Genomic DNA, 22,843 nt, shown 5'->3' with positions numbered 1-22,843 from the left:
TATGAGACACACTAAGTAGATTATGTTTCGACCCATCAACAAATAACGCATTATTGGCTTTACCTCTGTCAGTGGATAGTCTGGTAACTCCTTTACCAACAATCTTACCAGATGCATTATTTCCAAAGGCCACATTACCTTTTCCTACTGGTTTCCATGTCAAAAAATTACTTCTGTCTCCTAAAAGGTGTTTGGAACAACCATTGTCCACATATCAATGACTACCTTCATTCTGAGCATAAAAAAAATATTACTTTGCTCTGAATTCTCAACCTTGGGATCCTGACTTATTTTCTCAATAACTCGATCATACCTCTTATTCTTAAGTCTGAAATCAGTTGCTCTATTCCCAAAATTTTAACAGTTAAAGCATTGTCTCAAATTATTCAAATGAGAAAATGAATTGTTGTACTTGGGTTTGCTCATCCTTTGTCTGATTGACTGATTTTGTTGATAATTTCTTCTTCATGCTATGAGATTCCTGTATTATAAATTCACTCTACAATTTGTTGCCTTGTGTCCATAATTGGTGCATGTAAAATAATAGCTTGAAAATATATCTACATAACTAGGAGAAAATTGACTTTTGAACATTGGCTAGACTGATCTTTATGCATTTCAATTTTCTCCTTCAACAATATTTTCCTTTTGATAAGAAAAATTCCTCATTTTATTGTGCTACTGCTAATTTGTCTCTGATTGGTTATTGGGCTACATTCTTCTTTTGTCTCCTTGCTATTACATTGACCCCTGTTTTGCTGCTACAATGCCACCATTTTTGGCTGTTTGCACAAATGTAATCAACTTCCTGGTTTATCATGGTACTTGATCTTTCTTCCAATTTCTAAATTGATATGAAGTAAATTGGTTTTTCTCTAATACCAATTGTTAGAAACCAAAACAATACTAAGGGGGGGGGGGGGTGGGGGGAATCAATATTATAGGAATTTTACAACTTTCTTTTACTTGAAAAAGATATTAGGACACCAATTAATACTTCAAAAATTAATTCATATGAGCATGGTAAGATTCAACATATGACACACAAGATATCACACAGATTCTTTAAAACTTTTCTTCAATCTCTTCACGAAGCAAGCTACTACTTATTTTTACAAATTTTTCTGGCTACAACCAACAAGAAGCAACTACTCCCTGATTTCTCAGCTACAACTGAAAGGAGCTACAAACACTAAGTATTTACCAACAACTACTAGAAGGAGCTACAACCCATGATTTGCAAGCTACTACTTGCATGACCTCAATCCCTCAATCATGCATCTTCCATACAATTTTCATACTCAAATCATCAAGGCCACTTCCATACATAAACAAATAAATTTGACTCCTCAATCGCTTACCAAAGCCACCATACAAAAACATTCAAAAATCTCCGATGACTGAATAATTCACTAACATCCATCAACACACTTGCACTGTTGTTCCCAATCTTGCAAATTCGATTATGCTTATAAAGAAATTTGGACTAATATTTTTGGAGTTTGATCTTTAATTATATTTCACTTTAATGCTTGCATGAATATTTTATTTTTTGTCTTTGTCTTTATTTTGTCAAGTCATATGTATCTTCTCTCCAAGTCTTTACACACTACTACCCTATTTCTGCTTGAAAAACTGAGCTTAATTACTCAAATTTACTCTTTTGGATTTTTTTATAGGATTTAGCTGGGAATTTTTAAATTTGGCACACTGCCAAGTTCAGTTCAACTACCAAATATGTACACTGCCACCATTAGAGCTTCCAACTCGTTCATGCCTATTATATTAAACTTTAGCGTTGCGCTTTATATCTTCCATAAACAACGAAATTAGGATGCTGACCCATTTATGCAAATATGGCGTATAGTGAAAAAATTATAATTCCAAACCTTATGGTACCAAATCATCCATCCACAACCCTGAACGATTTAAACATAACCCAAAGTGCTTAAAACAATCCTATAGATCTATTTGGGCCTGAGAGTTGTTTATGTAAAAAGCACGCATAAAATATCCACTTGGGCCCATTTGTACTATAGCCTCGAGGGCTAATATTCATGCCAGACAAAACTTTGACCTGGTCCTTAAGCTTTAACCTAGCCTTAATTCCTTCCAGGATTACGTGCCCATGTGGGTCCTCCCTACATATTTTCTCATTGGTAATCATCTCTGCACTGTACACCATCGTGTTCTAGTGCTTTGTTTTCCCAACAACATCTTATGTGCTCACTTGTGTTACCTTTAGGTTGTGGGGACCGAGATGAGCTATCCCAATGGGTGCCATTGCCACACTCTTGAACTAATAAATGACAAGCCAGGATGACTTGTCTCTCACAATTTACATGTGTGCCTGATGCTTAGTCATCCCAGAGCTCTTCCTGTCACACTCGCTTAAAATCCTTTCAGGGTTCAGGATGATGTCATGCTTATGTCATAGACTCCATGTGGTTCCTCTCAGTGGTGACACATGTCACTTAGATTTGGATCCTTATACCAGCTAAAAACACCGAATCTTCCTACCACATGTCCCGTGGTTTGATATAATGCTGATGTCATCATCCACTTATTTATGTCAAGTTGTCTGTACGGGCCAATTAAATTCTTCCACTTGCCTATTAGAGAGGAGAGAGAAAAGGGTCACTGGGCCTTTGTTATTCAACCAATTTATTTAATAAAATTTATAAGGGTCTCAGGCATTTTTACATTACGACATCAACCATGGCTTCCCAACTACCTCTACCTCTCTATTGGTCTCAGCTACTGCTCTACTTCGCCATGCTAATCATCTTGGGCCATCACTTCTATGCTTGCCTTTGTTACTCCGAGGAAGAACTCTTGGGCTTAGTTGTCACATATAGCCCGCTACTTTAAAAACTCCACCAATCAATATGCCTATGCTTGTTCTACTCTAACATGCCTTTTCCACCCGGGCTTATGTCATCCCGATCTTGCGTCATCTCAACGCTCCCTTATGCACTTAACTTTGAACCTTTAGGGGAAAACTTCGCTAGGATTAGGTGTTATACGGGCTCCACCATTGACCAATAGAAACAATGTTTGCCTCTCCTTTGTCAGGCCATGTTTTCCAGACCCTTTTAATAACCTCTTTGCTAAAAGGCTCCACCATTACTATGCTTGATTGCTAATTTGTCATGAGCTTTGGTCCATCTCCACACTTTAACTCTGCACCTTTTGACTTTGGGGTCCTTAACTTTGACTAGAAATATCTTATGATCCAGAGGACCATTTGTAGGTTTCTATATACCACTGGAAAGATCTTCTAGATGTTTATCCAACTACATTTGGGGTGATCCCCTATACTAAAAATGGCTCCAAAGTTTCAACACCTTCTCCATATTTTCCTTTTACATACCTTGAGATGATCTTCATACTTTTTTATTTCACTTCTACTTTTACATATATCCTCATCACCTTTTCCATCAATGAAAACGTATTTCTAACACTTTCCATCATACATGATCACTAAGAATTGGATAGTCATTTTCTATTACTTTCCATACAATGGAAGCATTCAAAGAGGGTTTTTGAGGGGAAGTGGATAAATTCCAAATTAGAGAGAGGCCTAATGTATTTCTAGGTCATAACATGAATCCAAAGGCCTCCCCCCTGAATGAGGCTCCATACCCCTTTGGTAGCTAAAAATTTTTCACACTACTAAAAATGGAGCCAATTTTCGATGGTCATTTATCATTCTTTCGATGAAGTTTTATCACCACAATATCACTAAACATCATTTCAGGTATAGTCATACTATCAACATTTAGTTGATATTCATGGACACGTGTCATTGAAGACAAAATTATCTCTTGACACAAGCACTCAAAGTTCCAAACCAAATAAACAACATTCCATATTGTTGCAATACTGATAGATGGATAGTTTTTTGGCATCGTAAAACCGATGAAATATCACATTGTAAGATTGATGATGGAAAACATATTTAGACAAAATTTCCATACATGTCATGCTTTTCATCCGACAGTTGGATGTTTTCGTTTTTCGTCATTTTGATAAAAGTGAGCATCAGTTGAATGACACTATCAAATATCCTTCAACGAATCTTCCATACGCCCCACACTTTTCATTCGATAGTTGGATGTTTCCATTCATCGCAATACTAACAAAAGTGAGGGTTAGTTGACTGATGCCATCATATATCCTTTTTCAAACTTTCCATACCCACCCCACTTTTCGTTTAATGACTAGAGGGTTGTATTTTATCGTAAGTCTGTTGATCACGGTCATTGGAAGACCGATAAAAATGAGTATTTAAAAAAAATATAAACATGTTAGGAATATTCTACATTGAAATAATAATAGGAAGCCATTTAATGGATGGCCATAAATTTTAAGGATAATTAAGAGTTTTGTTCCAGAAAATCATCCCATATTTTCCTTAATAGATAAAATAATTTTTTGATGACTCCCATAGAGTAATTGAATATGCTAGCCATCTAAAGGAATCTTCACATGTTCATGAAAAAAAAAGATGAAAAATATCTCTAAAAACATATGGAATTTATAGGAGTGCAAGTTCCTATATAAGTGAAGATGATGAGCATAACAATGTGATAAGGCTTGGTGATAAGGCTTGGTAACCCTGACATTAAAGTATGGGATAGTAAAAGTAAGAGATGGATTTGCATCACACCACTCACTAAAAATTGATAAAGTTCATCACACAAATAAATGAAACAAAATTCAATTTTGCAATCATGAGTTATATAAAACAACATTAGGTTAGAAAATGACTAGATTAACTATGGGTGTAGATAGATGGAAAGAAGTGGAAAGAACTTCATTTTATTTTAGAGATGGTTTTGACATATTGAACACTACTCAGGAAGAGGATGTGAGAACTGAATATTAAGAGGATGAGGGTGAGAGTGGGAGTAGAGTTTACAATGGGACTATGGCTTGTTCACCATCTACTACCATTTGCAGTTCTAAAACAACCAATTCATCTGAAATAAATTATGAGAGATATCACTTGATTGTAGCTTCAACATCTTAGCAATTGCGATGCAAGCTATTGGGAACAAAGTTTGTAAAAGTGATTCCAAAACCATGTAGGAATTTACAGGGCAAGTTCCTCAGACAGAACACCAAAGGACACCGCTCACAAACAGATCACAGATCAATACACCAATACTTTTGACGTGGTTAAAACCCACAAAGAGGGAAACAGTCCATGGCCTGAGCCAACGCGGCCACTTCAGGCAATTTATTAATAAAAGAATGAAAATTTACATAAGCTTCTCTCATGAACGGTTAACCTACAAATGACCCTCCATGCTCTTTAAATAGAGATCATGGACCAATCGAGTATTACGCCACAGATCAAGTGTCGGTAATACCGAGGAGAGAATGAACCGTCAGATCACTACATATTGTGACCGTCGGATTGTAAGTTACAAAATGTACATAGTAAAGAAACACACTTTACCTAACTCTATACCTAACTCTATACTAGACCAAGTTGTACTTAACTATTTCCTATGTGTCGGAATATCCTAACATCCCCCCTTAAGAACAACTTGGGATAGGATTGAAGGATTTACAAATATGACACAATAGGAGAAGGAAGGAGGCACTAGAGCCTATCCCCCCTTAGTGACAACTTCCTGAACTCCAACCATAAATCGAAGTTTAGTGAACTTCGCCTTTGTGAGAGCCTTTGTAAAGATGTCTGCAACTTGATCATCTGTTGAACAATATTGCACTTCAAGAACATGGTCATGAATGAGCTTTCTGATGAAGTGCATGTGAAATTCAATGTGTTTGTTGCGCTGATGTTGGACTGGATCTTTGCATAGTTGAATGGCACTTTGATTATCACACCAAAGTGTAGTCGGATGTTGCTGCTGAAAGGTTTCAGTGTAGTCAATGCCTTCAACTTGTGAAAAACCCTTAGCAACAAGACAAGCTTTATGTTTATCAACTTTCCCATCTGGTCCATACTTGGTTCTGTAAACCCATTTGCATCTAACAAGTTTTCATCCCTTTGGTAGAGGAACAAGATCCCATGTATCATTTGCCAATAATGAATGGTATTCTTCATTCATAGCTGCTTCCCAATCTGGATGGCCTGAAGCTTCTGCAAAGGTGTTAGGATCATAATTCACTGAAGCTTGAGCCAGTAAAGAAGAGGCTCTCTCGAACTGAGAACGTGTACGTCGCTGATCTGTAGGATCACCGGCAAGATCACCTGCCTCATCCCGAGTAGCACGAACCCATTTTGGAAGTTGAGGAGCTGAAGGAGGATCCTGAGAAGGTGGGGGAGGATTTTCATCCTCGCTTTCATCATCTGAAGAAGAAATATTTTCAAAAGTAGAAGAGATAGGGAGAGGTGGCACATCCGCCGAACTAGGCTCGCAGGCCGATATATTTTCAACAAACTTTACATCTCTTCTAATGATAACATTTTTGGACTTAAGTGGAATAAGTCTATATCCTTTGACATCTTTAGAATATCCAACAAAAATACATTTTTCACTCTTAGGTTCTAAAGCTTTATGTTTCTCATCTGGAATATGGGCCCATGCTTCACTTCCAAAAACACGAAAGTGACTTACATCTGGTTTGATTGAGCTCCATGCTTCTTCTGGAGTGATATTCTTTAAAACCTTAGTAGGAGTGCGATTTATTAGGTAATTTGCACAGTTAATTGCTTCTGTCCAATAATTAAGACTAAGTCCTTTAGATTGAAGCATACAATTAGCCATTTCCTTTAAGGTGCGATTCTTCCTTTCAGCTACACCATTTTGTTGTGGAGTATATGGAATAGTATGTTGCATTTGAATTCCTTCTCAGTGCAAAAGTTGATGAATGTGTTTTTAACATATTCTCCGCCATTATCAGATCTTAGCTTAAGAATTTGATGTCCAGATTGTTTTTCAACAAAGGCCTTAAAGGCCAAGAACATGTTAAATACTTCACTCTTGAGTTTTAAGAAGTATACCCAAGTGCGTCTGGAGAAATCATCAATGAAAGTTAAGAAATACTTGTAGTCAGAGAATGAAGCAACTGGAAATGGACCACATAAATCACTATGCACGAGCTGTAAAGAGGTTGAGGCGTGCCAAGAGGCACGTTTTTCAAAACTGTCCCGATGATGTTTTCCGAGTACACATCCGGAACAAACACCATCTCTACAAGATACCATTGGAAGACCTGTCACCATATTTTCTTTACATAGATTGTGAAGAGAGCGATAGTTTAAGTGACCAAATCGCTCATGCCAAAGTTTGCTCACTTCATCATTATGAGCAACAAATACTGAGGGAAGATTTGATGACCCAAAGTTGTGAAACTTATACAACCTTGTAGAATCATCAGCAATGCCAGTAGCTAAAATCTATCTAGGATCTCTTAGGTCCTTAATTACAACATCGTGAGGGGAAAATTCAACGATTTTATCTTCACCTGAATGGGTTATCTGATATACAGATAGAAGGTTGCAGGATAAGGTTGGAACACATAATACATCATTAAAATGACCATTGTCTAGATGAACAGTTCCAGTCCCTACAACACTAAGAGCTCTATCATCACCAACATATATATTTTTGGTGTTACAATCATTTAAAGAAGAAAACATGGCTTTGTTTTTGGCCATGTGATAAGAAGCTCCAGAATCAATGAGCCACTCATGAGAATGAGAAGAAGAAGATACATTTAGTGCGTAGCCAGACCGAGATGCTTGACAACCACATGCAGAAAGTGCCATTTCTGAAGATGAAGTTGAAGTTGAAGATTGCTCCAAATGGATGTTATGCTTCTTCATTGCTGCTTCCAAGGCTTCCATCTTCTTAAAGAATTTGGATTCTAAGTGGCCATCTCGATTACAAAAATTGCAATGTCTATCAGTCTTCTTCCATTTGTTTTTATTTGTCTTATCATTTTGTTGAAATGATTTTTCATTTTGAGGCGGAAATTGCTTAGGACCCTTGTTTGGTTTAGGACCATTCCTTTTAGGATACGACTTCTTAGGATTCTTTGAATTTGGTTGCGACTGGGTGGCTAACGCTTTCTTATAAGAGTTTCCAAGATGAAGAAGACCAAGGTGTAAGAGTTTTTCTTGTTCTCTTATTAAAGAATCACAAAAGGAATCAAAGGAAAGGGAATTGTAGGCTTGTCCTTGAGAAATAAAGGCTTCTCTTGTAGAATGGAAGGTGGAAACAAACACAGAATAGGCTGGTCCCAACTTAGTAAGAATGGAGTAGATAAGGCTACTATCTTCTTTCTTAACCTTAACACCTTCCAAGAGAAGTCTAAGGGTCTTGAACTTGGACAAAAAATCTTCAATGCAAGAAAAATTATTGGGGTCCAATGTAAGCAATTCATTTTCAAGTTGATGGGCTTTAAGTTCATTTTTAATTCCAAATACTTTAGTAATCTATTTCATTGCTTCATCAGGAGTATCAAGTTCTGCAATATGGAATCTAAGATCTGGAGAAATAGACATCCCTATCAACCCATGTGCTTGGTCTTGCCTATTTTCCCATTTAGCTACCTTGTCTTCATCTTTCGGTTTGGTCTCTTTGCCTATGGCTATTTTGTAAAGACCTTTACTTCTAAGTAAATCCACAATGTAGGACCACCATTGGAAGTAGTTGGTGCTGTCAAGAATAACTTGGCATGGAATTTCCATTTAAAAAAAAACTGAAGCTATAGATGCTGAAACTAAGTGTTTCAATGGAAAGATCTCAAAAAATTAGGCTGTTTAAAAAAAAACGGTTCTGAAAATGGCTTCCCCATGAAGAAGTTATGGCTTTTTGAAGAAAATTTGATGAAGTCGCCGACGAAGTGCGGGAATGTGCAGAAATGAAAAATCCGCCCCCACAAAATGGAGAGTTGAACCCAAGACCTCTACTCTCATAAATTAGCTTTGCACCAAGTGAGCTATACAAAAAGTTTGAGAGAGAGAGAGGGGGGGGGGGGGGGGGGGGGAGGGTTGATGCTTTGGGTTGCGTGCTTACTTTGAGAAAGCTCTTTTTCCCTACAAAACAAAAAACACAAAACCCAACACGGACATACAAAAAAAAAAGAACCTTGCAGCTCAAAGTTAGCTTTAGCCAGAAACTAAATATTTTCAAAAACGAACCTTGCGGCTCGAAGTTAGCTTTAGCCGGAAACTAAATATTTTCCTCAATGTTTCTGATTTTTCGAGATCACACTAAGGCGCAGCAGAAAAGAGCATACGCATGAGAAAAATCCTTCCTTTCTGTTTCTGATTTGCCTAGATCACACAGAGTCGCAGGGAAAAGAGCATACGCAGAAATGAAAGGTATAGATCCGGTAATAAAAAAAGCTAAATAAACCGAAAACCGAAATAAACAGAGAGAAAATAATTGTAAACTGCAAATAAACATTGTATACCCCCAGGTCTTAAAAATGACGCATCTAGGGCTACCAGAAACCTTTTCGCGTGAAACGAAAGGGGTTCCTCACTGGAACAGATACTCCCAACACAACAGAGTAGTCCTCTCGGCCCGAAAGCAGTCAGAAACAGTAGATCTAGGAAACGATAGTCGGATGCAGTTCTACTGGCTTCAGATTTGGATCACCAACAGACGCGGCCCTCAAATAGCTCTGGTACCATGTAGGAATTTACAGGGTAAGTTCCTCAGATAGAACACCAAAGGACACCGCTCACAAACAGATCGCAGGTCAATACACCAGTACTTTTGACGTGGTTAAAACCCTCAAAGAGGGAAACAGTCCGCGGCCTGAGCCAACGCGGCCACTTCAGGCAATTTATTAATCAAAGAATGAAAATTTACATAACCTTCTCTCATGAACGGTTAACCTAAAAATGACCCTCCATGCTCTTTAAATAGAGATCATGGACCAATCGGGTGTTAAGCCACAGGTCAAGTGTCGGTAATACCGAGGAGAGAATGAACTGTCGGATCACTACATATCATGACCGTCGGATTGTAAGTTACAAAATGTACTTAGTAAAGAAACACACTTTACCTAACTCTATACCTAACTCTATACTAGACCAAGTTGTACTTAACTATTTCCTATGTGTCGGAATATCCTAACAAACCATTGCTGTGTATTTTATCTCTATGACAGATGATAACCATACATGGTCAATCAAAATAAGGTTTTGAAATTTTGAAGAGCTGCACCAACCACTCAAGGATTTCCCAGAATATTCACCAAGTCTACTTCCCAAGTGATTTTTATCATCAAGTATAAATCAATAAGAGGGCATTATCAACTGCAAATATATAGTCACGTTTCATATTGAGAAGTGAAATCTATTGCTATAGATCAAGGAAGCGTACTAAAATCAATGAAGATGTGTCAAAGAGATGGTGGGAATTGTTCAAGGTATTAATACCAACTTGAACATACCACAATTGATGGAAAAGGTTATGTCATAATAGATTCATAGAGGTGGTGGGACAAATTTGGAGAATTGTAGATAAAAATAAGTTGAGAAAAATACTATGAAATTTCGATAAAAAAGAAATTTAATATCACAAAGATAAGAAATATTTTGCAATAATTGGCATAGTGGTCACAAATGACATCACACCACATGCAATGGAAATTGTTCACAAGACATCCTATGAAACCAAGGATCTCCATTTGAAAAACCAATTGTCTAGTCTAAGGATGAGATAGAGTGACTCAGTCACAACTTATCTCACCGTACACAAAAATATAAGAGACCAAGTTATTATTGTGGGTGCAAACATAGAAAACAATAATCCCATCTCTATAACCTTCAAAAATCTGACATGATCTTCTCAAGTAGTGGGATTTGTCATTATAAATGTAATATAACATATATAACGATGAATCAGTAATCCAACTAATTTTGAATAGTACAATCATGGAATTCAACTATTAAATTGTAAATCATTGTCATTTCTACAACTTTACTGAACCAATTCATTAAGCCTATTTCTGCCGCAAAGAAGAGATCTCTAGAGCTCAAAGTAAACAAAAAATCTAGAATAGCTTGTAGAAAATATGCAAGTAGGAAACCTTTGAACAAATAATTGCATCGTCAGACTCCATTGGTGCCAAACCATATGGACATTATCTTTGTAATATAAGTACTCTGATGACAACCTAGACTGATCATTCCGATTCTAGAATGAAACAGTAACTAAGGAATTTTGTATTTGATAAATATGCTATCTTATTAGAGCTATAAAACAACAAAAAGGAGATAAATCTGACCACATGAGAAAATTTTATGCAAATTAAGTGCTTATTCATTAGAATATTATGATGCTTATATTGCACATAATGAAGAAAATTCTTTAACGAAAAATAAATCTCTATGCTAGATGTTGCACTAACTCCCATCCCAATGCGATATGTAGGACCACCAACCTATAACCACATAAATTCTCAGAGTGACTAGAGTAAGTGAGTAGTAAAATCTGTACAAGACCAAATTATGGAAAACATTGATGATCATGCACATTGCAAGTACACATTCATTTTTAATGTTAAAAAAAACTAACCATGACAACAAAGATTCAGACATCAGGTTCTCCTTTCTCTATATGGTGATGATCAATTTGTCACATGAATGATGAATGTGAAGAAGCTCCCGATGTTAAATATCTCAAGTTTCAACATAAGGTGTTCTTCAATACTAAAGGTGAAGATAATGACTAGAACTTGGCCAATTCCTACACTGAACATGATTGGTTTAAGACATTCCCACCTCTCACCATTTGTTAACCTCACCCCAAATGTTTGTGTATACCCTTACAATGTTAACAAAAAGTAGATTAGACACTTAAGTTGAGCAAGATTACATGGACATCAGAATCAACAATTAAAAAATCATAGCCACACAATACTACATTGATTAATACGGAAAACCTAAATTAAGAGCTCTCCAAAATTGTTGCCATAATCTGATGCACCATTTGTTGAGAATAGCAACAAGAAACGCTAAAAATAACATTAAGGATATTCCAATTTTAATTTGTCCTCGAATTAAAATTCGAATTTAGTCTCACCAGTTGCTTGAAAAATAATTAATTAATTCATCTTGAGTTAATTAGTTGGAGAAATTCAAGCTAGAAGTCTTTGTGAAGTCATGCAACAGTTATCCCTTAAAAGGAGATTATCCCTTGAATTAAGGAGATAAGAGTGAGTTGTATTTGAGTTGTAATTAGTTAGCTTAGTTAACTTATTTATGTCCAGTTAAATTAGTTCCAAACAATTTGAGGAACTAATTGTGAGTTCAATCATTTAATGCATGCATGCATCAAACTAGTGTACTCTAGATAACTGAAGATTCTCTCATAAATAACTCATGCATGTCTATTCAGAGAAAGACCCAGTTGAGATTAAAGATAGGGACAGGTTACTATCAGTTTCATGAGTTTTCCTATAAAGGAAACTCATCCATGCAGAAGGAATAAGGTTCCTTGAGGATTGCGCAATTTTACAGGGTGTGAGATCAATGTGAGTGATCAGTGTTACACTTGGTAACAATAGGATCACCTAGGAGAAACAGCGCAAGGAAATAAGAGGATTGGAGGGCAGAGGAGAAGGTTTGTGAGAAGCCTTGTTTGTTGGTGAGCATCCAGGAGGATTGTACTAAGAGTTGGCTGGCTGTGGGAGCTAAGGCTTTGTGTAATCTTGATGTATTTGCACCTTGTATGATAATACAGATAGCAGGGTTTTTAGTTGAGGCTTTCCCCAGAGTATTCTTTTGTGTTTCATGTGTATTTATTCTTATTCTTTGTTATATGTGTTTTGCTTGGTATTGCTCAAACCTATTAAGCTTCATCAAGTTTGATTGTAGAAGTATGTTAAGTATTTTGCTTTAGTTATATTGCATAATCAGGGTAATCTACAGTCAGAATTTCTACATGGTATCGTAACAAAGGTTATAAGAGCTGTGAACAATATACGGAGAAGAGAATTCAAAGTTTGAAGTTTGGGGTTGTAGGTGAAAATTGAATTCATCTCATACTTCAGGTTGGTCAATGGCATTCTATGGCTTGAGACTCGAGTATGCCTTGCATGGCAGCTAGAATTACATAGCATGGAAAGATAACATGGAGATTGTATTAGAAGAAAACGGCTTGAAGGATTTCATTGATCAAGAAATCCCAAAGCCAGGTTCAACTAATGCATAAGAGTTGGTTGAATGGAAGAAGTGTGTGGTGAGGGCGAGATAGATCATCCTTGAGGGAGTTCGAGACCATATTGTCTCGAGTCTCCATGGGAAGGATACTCCATATTCAATGTGGAAGACATTGAAGGACCTCTACCAGAACAGTCACGACCAAAGGAAATTGGTGCTCAAAGACAAGCTTCGAAGAATCAAGATGGAGAATGGCGATACTATTTCCACATATCTGAACAAGCTCACCACCTATAGGGATGAGTTTGGAAGTGTGGGAATAATTACTGCCGATGATGATATGGTGAGCCTCTCTCTCCTTGGCCTTCCAAAGAGCTGGCATAGCTACTAGGACTCTATGAATGGAAGGGAGAAACTATTGAATTGGGAATGATTGTGGTCGGATCTCATGCAGGAGGAGCACACAAGATGGTTCTTCATCCAAGGATGATGAAGAAAATCTGACCTTAGCAAGTAAGGCAAGGAAAGGGAAGGGGCAGGTGTCCCATTCCCAATCGAATTCTTCTCATGGAGGGAAGAAGGTTGACAAGTCTAAAGTGAGATTCTTTAATTGTCACGAGATGGGTCATTATTTGACTAATTACCCATCGAAGAAGTCCAAGAAAAGATCCTTGGAAGGATTTAAAGGTGAGGCGTTAGCATCTCAATTCGAAATGGACTTCACCCTCATCACATGCATGGTTTCATCGATGATGGGTTTTGGTTGGTTTTTTGATAGTGGAGCCTCATTCCACATGACCAATGATAAAATTTTATTCCATACCTTGGAGGAGAAAAACCTCAAGATGCTTATAGAGATGGGTGACGATGAAAGGTATAGTGTTTCAGGAGTGGACATGGTTGCTTTTCAAAGGGAGCATGGAGCTCTTATCACCTTGAAAGATGTGAAGTATGTGCTTGGAATGAAGAAGAATTTGGTATCGATCGCGATGTTGGAGGACAAAGGCTACGATGTTGTCTTTAGTAAGGGAATGGTTTTCCTTAAACACATCACCATGAGACAGGTGAAACAGATCGGTTCACGAGTTCAGAAATTGTATGCTCTTGAGGTTCAAGATGCATATAAAGCCATGAGGAGCAAGGAAAATGTTAGAGACTTGGTGGTTGAGAGGGAGAGTAAATTACCTCTCAACATATAGCCCTAGAAGAAGTCTCAGACAATTGTGGAGGAGCCACAATTGGAGATGCTGAGAGGAGACCGAATGGAGGCATTCACTCATGCAGAGACCTCCAGTAGGGGGAAATTTCGAGCCAAGTGGGCTGAGGGATCACATGCAGCCATACCTCTAGGTGTGAGGTGGGGCGATGTGAAGTGATAGTCCCAAGAAGGTTGAAATTGGGTAGGGTTCATTGAGAGGTTTTATCTCATGGATCGTACCTTACTACGGGAGCCCAAAGTACATAGTAGTGGGAGGAATCAGTAGGATTGATGCAGTCAGAGACTTTGATGATAGATGCATCATACTGATTCAGGTTGAATATTTTTTTGTTTCTGTAGTTATGGAGCAACAACACTAGGGAGAAGTGTTGCATGCAGAACATTCCAAAGGTTCAGGATTGGGATCGAGTTGAATTCCTTTCTTGTTGAGAGGGAGTGTTGAGAATAGCAACAAGAAATGATAAAAATAGCTTTCAGGATATTCCAATTTCAATTTGTCCTTGAATTAAAATTTGAATTTAGTCTCACCAGCTACTTGAAAAATAATTAATTAATTCATCTTGAGTTAATTAGTTGGAGAAATTCAAGCTAGAAGTCTTTGTGAATTCATGCAACAATTATCCCTTAAACTAAGGAGATTATACATTGATTAAGGAGATAAGAGTGAGTTGTAATAAGTTAGCTCAGTTAATTGAGTTATGTCTAGTTAAATTAGTTCCAAACAGTTTGAGGAACTAATTGTGAGTTCAATCAGTTAATGCATGCATGCATCAAACTAGTGTACTCTAGATAACTGAAGATTCTCTCATAAATAACTCATGCATGTCTATTCAGAGAAAGACCCAATTGAGATTAAAGAAAGGGACATATTACTATCAGTTGCATGAGTTTTCCTATAAAGGAAACTCATCCATGCATAAGGAATAAGGTTCCTTGAGGATTGTGCAGTTTTACAGAGTGTGAGATCAGTGTTACACTTGGTAACAATAGGATCACCCAGGAGAAAAAATGCAAGGAAATAGGAGGCTTGGAGGGCAGAGGAGAAGGATTGTGAGAAGCCTTGTTTTCTTGTGAGCATCCAGGAGGATTGTACTAAGAGCTGGTTAGCTGTGGGAGCTAAGGCTTTGTGTAATATTGATGTATTTCCACCTTGTATGACAATACAAATAGTGGGGTTTTTAGCTGAGGCTTTCCCTAGAGTATTCTTTTGTGTTTCATGTGTATTGATTCTTCTTCTCTGTTATATGTGTTCGCTTGATTTTGCTCAAATCTACTTAGCTTCCGCAAGTTTGATTGTAGAAGTAGATCAAGTATTTTTCTTTAGTTATATTGCATAATCAGGTTAATCTACACTCAAAATTTCTACATGGTATTAGAGCAAAGGTTATCAAAGTTGTGAACAATATATAGAGAAGAGAAGTTTGAAGTTCAGGGTTGCAGGTGAAAATCGAATTCATCTCATACTTCAGGTTGGTTAATGGCATTATATGGCTTGAGACTCGAGTATGCCTTGAATGGTAGCTCGAATTACATAGCATGGAAAGATCACATGGAGGCTGTATTAGAAGACAATGGCTTGAAGGATTTCATTGATCAAGAAATCCTAAAGCCAGGTTCAACTAATGCATAAGAGTTGGCTGAATGGAAGAAGTGTGTGGTGAGGGTGAGATGGATCATCCTTGAGGGAGTTCGAGACCATATTGTCTCGAGTCTCCATGGGAACGATACTCCATATTCAATGTGGAAGACATTGAAGGACCTCTACTAGAACAGTAGCGACCAGAGGAAATTGGCGCTCAAGGACAAGCTTCGAAGAATCAAGATGGAGAACGACGATACTATTTCCACATATCTAAACAAGCTCACCATCTGTAGAGATGATCTTGGAAGTGTGGGAATAACTACTGTCGATGATGATATGGTGAGCCTCACTCTCCTTGGCCTTCCAAAGAGCTGGCATAGTGACCAGGACTCTGTGAAAGGAAGGGAGAAACTACCGGATTGGGAACGATTGTGGTCAGATCTCATGTAGGAGGAGATTAGGAGGAGCACACAAGATGGTTCTTCATCCAAGGATGATGAAGAAAATCTGGCCTTAGTAAGTAAGGTAAGGAAAGGGAAGGGGAAGGCGTCCCATTCCGAATCGAATTCTTCTCATGGAGGGAAGAAGGTTGACAAGTGTAAAGTGAGATGCTTTAATTGTCATGAGATGGGTCATTATGTGACTAATTTCCCATCGAAGAAGTCCAAGAAGGGATCCTTGGAAGGATCTGAAGGTGAGGCATTAGCCTCTCAGTTCGATATGGACTTCACCTCATCACATGCATGGTGTCATCGATGATGGGTTATGGTTGGTTTCTTGACAGTGGAGCCTCATTCCACATGACCAACGATAAAATTTTATTCAGTACCTTGGAGGAGAAAAACCTCAAGATGCACATAGAGATGGGTGACGATGAAAGGTAAAGTGTTTCAGGAGTGGGCATGGTTGCTTTTCAGAGGGAGCATGGAGCTATTATCACCTTAACAGATGTGAAGTATGTGCCTCGACTAAAGAAGAATTTGGTATTGATCGCGATGTTGGAGGACAAAGGCTACGATGTTGTCTTTAGTAAGGGAAAGGTTTTCCTTAGACACATCACCACGATATAGGTGAAATAGATTGGTTCACAAGTTCAGAACCTATATGTTCTTGAGGTTCAAGATGCATGTAAATCCTTGAGGAGCAAGGAAAATATTAGAGACTTCGTGGTTGAGAGGGAGAGTAAATTACCTCTCAACATAGAGCCCTAGAAGAAGTCTCAGACAATTTTGGATGAGCCACAATTGGAGATGCTAAGAGGAGACCGAGTGGAGGTATCCACTCATGCAAAGACCTCCAGTAGGAGGAAATTTCGAGCCAAGTGGGCTGAGGGATCACATGCAACCATACCTCCAGGTGTGAGGTGGGGTGATGTGAAGTGATAGTCCCAAGAAGGCTAAAATTGGGCAGGGTTCATTGAGAGGTTTTATGTCATGGATTGTACCTTGCTACAGGAGCTCAAAGTACATAGTAGTGGGAGGAATCAGTAGGATTGATGCAGTCAAAGACTTTGATGACATATGCATCATATTGATTTAGGTGGGATATTTTCTTTTTTTGTTTTGTTTCTGGAGTTGTTGGAGCAACAACACTAGGGAGAAGTGTTGCATGCAGAACATTCCAAAGGTTCAGGATCAGAATTGAGTTGAATTCCTTTCTTGTTGATAGGGAGTGTTGAGAATAGTAACAAGAAATGCTAAAAATAACATTCAGGATATTCCAATTTTAATTTGTCCTTGAATTAAAATTGAGAATTAAATTCGAATTTAGTCTCACCAGCTGCTTGAAAAATAATTAATTAATTCATCTTGAGTTAATTAGTTGGAGAAATTCAAGCTAGAAGTCTTTGTGAAGTCATGCAACAGTTATCCCTTAAATTAAGGAGATTATCCCTTGATTAAGGAGATAAGAGTAAGTTGTAATTAGTTAGCTTAGTTAAATGAGTTATGACCAGTTAAATTAGTTCCAAACAGTTTGAGGAACTAATTGTGAGTTCATTCAGTTAATGCATGCATGCATCAAACTAGTGTACTCTAGATAACTGAAGATTCTCTCATAAATAACTCATGCATGTCTATTCAGAGAAAGACCCAATTGAGATTAAAGACAGCGACAAGTTACTATCAGTTGCATGAGTTTTCCTATAAAGGAAACTCATCCATGCAGAAGGAATAAGGTTCCTTGAGGATTGCACAGTTTTACAGGGTGTGAGATCAGTGTGAGTGATCAGTGTTACACTTGGTAACAATAGGATCACCTAGGAGAAAGAACACAAGGAAATAGGAGGCTTGGAGGGCAGAGGAGAAGGTTTTTGAGAAGCCTTGTTTTCCTGTGAGCATCTAGGAGGATTGTACTGAGAGCTAGTTAGCTGTGGGAGCTAAGGCTTTGTGTAATCTTGATGTATTTCCACCTTGTATGATAATACATATAGCGGGGTTTTTAGCTGAGGCTTTCCCCAGAGTATTCTTTTGTGTTTCATGTGTATTGGTTCTTCTTCTCTATTATATGTGTTCCGCTTGATATTGCTCAAATCTATTAAGCTTCCACAAGTTTGATTGTAGAAGTAGATTAAGTATTTTTCTTTAGTTATATTGCATAATCAAGTTAATCTACACGTAGAATTTCTACACCATTGTTTGCATCAATTAAGATTAGTTAGATGTATTAACAACATGAATTAATTTAATAAAATCCACGGTTTAGAATGGCATGAACATTCAACCTGGAAACATCAAGTAAACATCAGGCTTCCAACAATGAAAAAACTCTGATATTTCTACAGATATGAATCAAAATTTCAAGGAAAACATTAATTGGTATCAAGAAAAATAAAGATATCAAATGGATTAAGATGTTTCTATCTTCAAACAACTTAATGATGGATATAAAGAATGTGAACAAAGTGATTGTATTTAAACATTTAATCATATATTTTTAATATATATGAGTTATATATAGTGATTTTTTGGTCATTAAAAACATATCTCTCTCATATTAGACATATGTACCATGTGGAAAAGTCCATCAAGGAGGACAATAAAATTTTCACCCAATATTATTATTTGATTTTTGAGTAGTACACAGGTGGGGCCAATTATTTAACATTAGCTACCATTACAAAAATAATCCATTGATAGCCGAACTCAAAAAATCGCCCGACCTCAAATATATGGGCATAAAAGAAATTTGCTTTGGTACTATCTATAAAAATAAATCCTGGAATCCCGCATTTTAGAAATAAGAGGTGATCCTTTTGAATAGTTTTATGCAACAACTGATTGGAGAAGAGAAGAATGATACAATATTTTGCACCAAGGTTTTATGTGTTTTCAAATTAGCCAATGTATTCATGCAAAAAAGAATATGTGAATGTTGAATACATAATTGACCATTGAAAACATATCAAAATTTTATAGTTTAAATATATAATATATTTGCGAATAAATCATTAATTTTCCCAGGTGACCTATTTTTATTATTAGTTAGAAATTGGATGCTAATAATGGAGATACACTGAACCAAAGAAATTTCATAATGACCAAGGGAAAGGAATTAGTTAAGTATTTGCAAGGTCAAATAGACAAGTGATTGAGTAACGTTGAATCAAATGAGAAAATAAACAATGCAAGTTCCAATGAAGGAAGAACCAAAAGGATATAATCGTGTGGTAAGAATCCATTATAAGAGCATATTCAATCAAAAAATTGGTCCAATGGCTGCAATAGGTGCATGTTGATGGCGCATGACCAAAAGGAACAATGTCATTAAAACCATTTGTTTGACGAGGAGCCATTGATAGGAGTGTGGGTTGACTCAGATGTTTTCAATGGAAACATTGACCAATTGAAATGTGCCTAACAATAATTTTATGGATAAATATTTTTAATGACTTCAAAAAAATGAATGGATTTTCCCTCCTCATTCCTTAAAAGAAATAAATGGTGTTCCACTCTCAAAACAAAAATCTATGCATAGTGGTAAAGTATACCATAATTGACTTGGAATCCTTGGGTGCAACACCTTATTTGCATTAATACACCCCTATGGTTCCATGAATTGTAAAAATCTACAATCAATGGCATACACATCCATAAAATACTACATACTGAATGTGTCAAGCTTCAATAAGACTATCAAAAGCACCATTAGAAATTTCGACAAAGTTTGCTATCCATTTTTGGGTACCTTACTTGTACCTAATGACCAAGTTAAACTATTGTAGATATGACATCCAATATAAATGCTAACTTTGCTACAACTTGGGTTGAGTTTGCAAAAAACACAATGGTTTATGGTCAAAGTGTTATAATTGTTGCCTTACCGAGTAAATAATGTCTCCAATAATTGATTGATTACATAAAGACCACCCTAGTTGTAGAGTATCTCACTTCTCTTGGTACAATTACATATGTATACATGTGAATAGTACAATGATTAAAATCCCCTTTAGTGCATTCTCCAATGTAAACACTAATAGTGGACCTTGCATATTGTGCTTGAATTTGCTCACGGCTTCAATACCAAGATCATTTTTTTCATGCACTCCTTTGTCAACTCTTACTATTGGCACTAGAAAATGACCATTCTTGACTTGGATATACCTAATGAAACATCTAGATAAAACCACCAAACTCATTCTTAGCACTGACTACGGTCAAATGTTGGCACCATCAACTATCTTATTCATACAAGGATATTTGTCATTGGTGTAGGCGTAAGAACTTGGGTAAGAAACACACCATAATCATGGGCGAAACACATTTAAAGAGAGCATTTTGTATATGGAGTGTGTCCAAGAACAAACAGAGGAGCATCAAAGAGTGCTCCATGGAAGGAACATTGTCCTATAATTCTCTAAGGTGCGAGTACAAGAAAGTTAAGAGAATTTCACAAATGGATTCCTAAGAAATATCCTGTAGTGATTGTATCTCAAGCATGACCCTACACTGGGAGAAAAAAACTCTAGTGAATTCAATATTAACATAATTTTGTATAGCTTTAATTGAATCTTGGTCAAAATCTTGCACTCTTGCTTGATTGCTCCATTTTTTGGGTTGAGTCTATCAAATTTTCTTTTATCTTTTGAGATCCAATTGTCATTGGATCTATGATGTGATATTTTAATATATACAGGCCATTCAAATTGAGATCATCAATCACAAAAATAACATCATCTATATTCAATTTAATCCTCTATCAAATTTTTCTCATGCCTGAAAGGTCAAGCTGAGCAAGGCACAAAGTTTAGGCTATAAGCCATTATATTGCCTGTTTTCCACTTGTTTCTTACCAGATTAAAATTTTCATATAAAAAGAAAGATACGTTTACAACATCCTAGATTAATGACACCAAATGAAAAATTACACTCCACTGGTAAACATACAATTTTAATAGGGCCACAAGGAATTACAATTAGGAGAAAATGAAAGGAAGGAAGGATTGAAAACAAAGCAACAATTAAAATAGTGAGAAAATGAGAATGTTATGAACTAGGACACACAAGGTAACAAGCTCCACTCCTAACATCCAATTTCAAGAAGATACTAGACATGAAAATATTTGGTTCCTCTAATTTTGACGTTGCAAAGTGAAAGTAGTGATATAGGGACTCAAATGTCAAAATTGTGAGTTTGACTGCTTAATTGATATCATATGAGGAAGTTCTTGGGTTATTTCCTTCTAGAGCCACCTATGTGTTAAAAGAGATATGTGATTATAACATTACAAAATTTACAAGAAACAACATTATAAGGAGATTTTTTTCCCATGCATAGTCATCACAAAAATGAAGAGGGGAACACATTTGGTCCTCATATTATCAAATATGGAGCAAATCCACTTCAATTCTTGAATAGTGTTAGCCCCCACAAAAGGGTTTAGATAGATTGACAAGCTAAAATCTTTGTTTAACATCAGGGGAAACTAAAATAATAAATGACATGGAAACTAAAACAATAAATGAGAGGAAAATTGGTATGGAATCTCTACAAACCGTACATACATGCCAAAAAGCATTCAACTCCTAGTATATGTTAGAAATTTCTAAAACACAAAATATAAAATCTAAACAATGAATTACTTGTGCCTCTGCCAAACAAACAAGACTCGTAGTAGAAGCCGTTTTTGCCTTAGGTGGCCTCTTTGGAGGAAACCTAGGTTCTAGATGTGGAGGTATATCCTAAGAGCTCCTATAGTAGTTGTTCTACTTATTTAACCAACACTTAAAGAATCATAATAATAATAAAATAAATTAACAAAAAATTTTATGCCTAAATAAAAATTAAAAAGACCTGAGTGCATGAATACCTGAATGATCTCCTCTTGGTTTCAAGAATAATTTATTGGAGTAGTCTAATCTTGGAGAAAACCTCCCTTAATTTGATGGAGCAATAATAAAGTCAACATTGACTTTATGTTGCTTTGTTGGATTGAGGGAGGTTTGTTCCAATATTATCAAAATCCTAATTTATTCTCTACTAAATAGGGCCAATCACGTAAATGTGGAAGATCTTATGGTGCCGGAGCGCCCCCCCCGCAACACATTACTCTCAATTCCCTAATGCCTAGTCTATCTACTAAAAAATATTTGAAAGCAACACATTAAGATTCATGCATTGACATTAGAAAAACAAAAAAATCATAAAGAAACATGTGGATTTGTACATAAAGAAACATATAACAATCATTTATTAACACATCACATTCATTCATTCATTAATCATAGACACAAAATATTTCATCTCAATAAATTTTATCATCAAAAATATGTTTTCATAATATGGTACATGATGTTTTTAATTATATAACTAGTACATTCATTTACTTTTGGTTTTATTTATTTTTGAAATGTATTAAGAAATGATGTAATCAGTTCCTTCTCCCCCTTTAGTTGTTATGGCCTATACAATCTTCTTGACAACCTGGTCTTGTACTCAT

Source organism: Pinus tabuliformis, chromosome Q, assembly GCF_031772625.1.
Source record: "Pinus tabuliformis cultivar Carrire ecotype Pingquan chromosome Q, CPIR1, whole genome shotgun sequence".
Lineage (NCBI taxonomy): Eukaryota > Viridiplantae > Streptophyta > Pinopsida > Pinales > Pinaceae > Pinus > Pinus tabuliformis.
Note: the sequence above shows the minus strand (reverse complement) of the source record.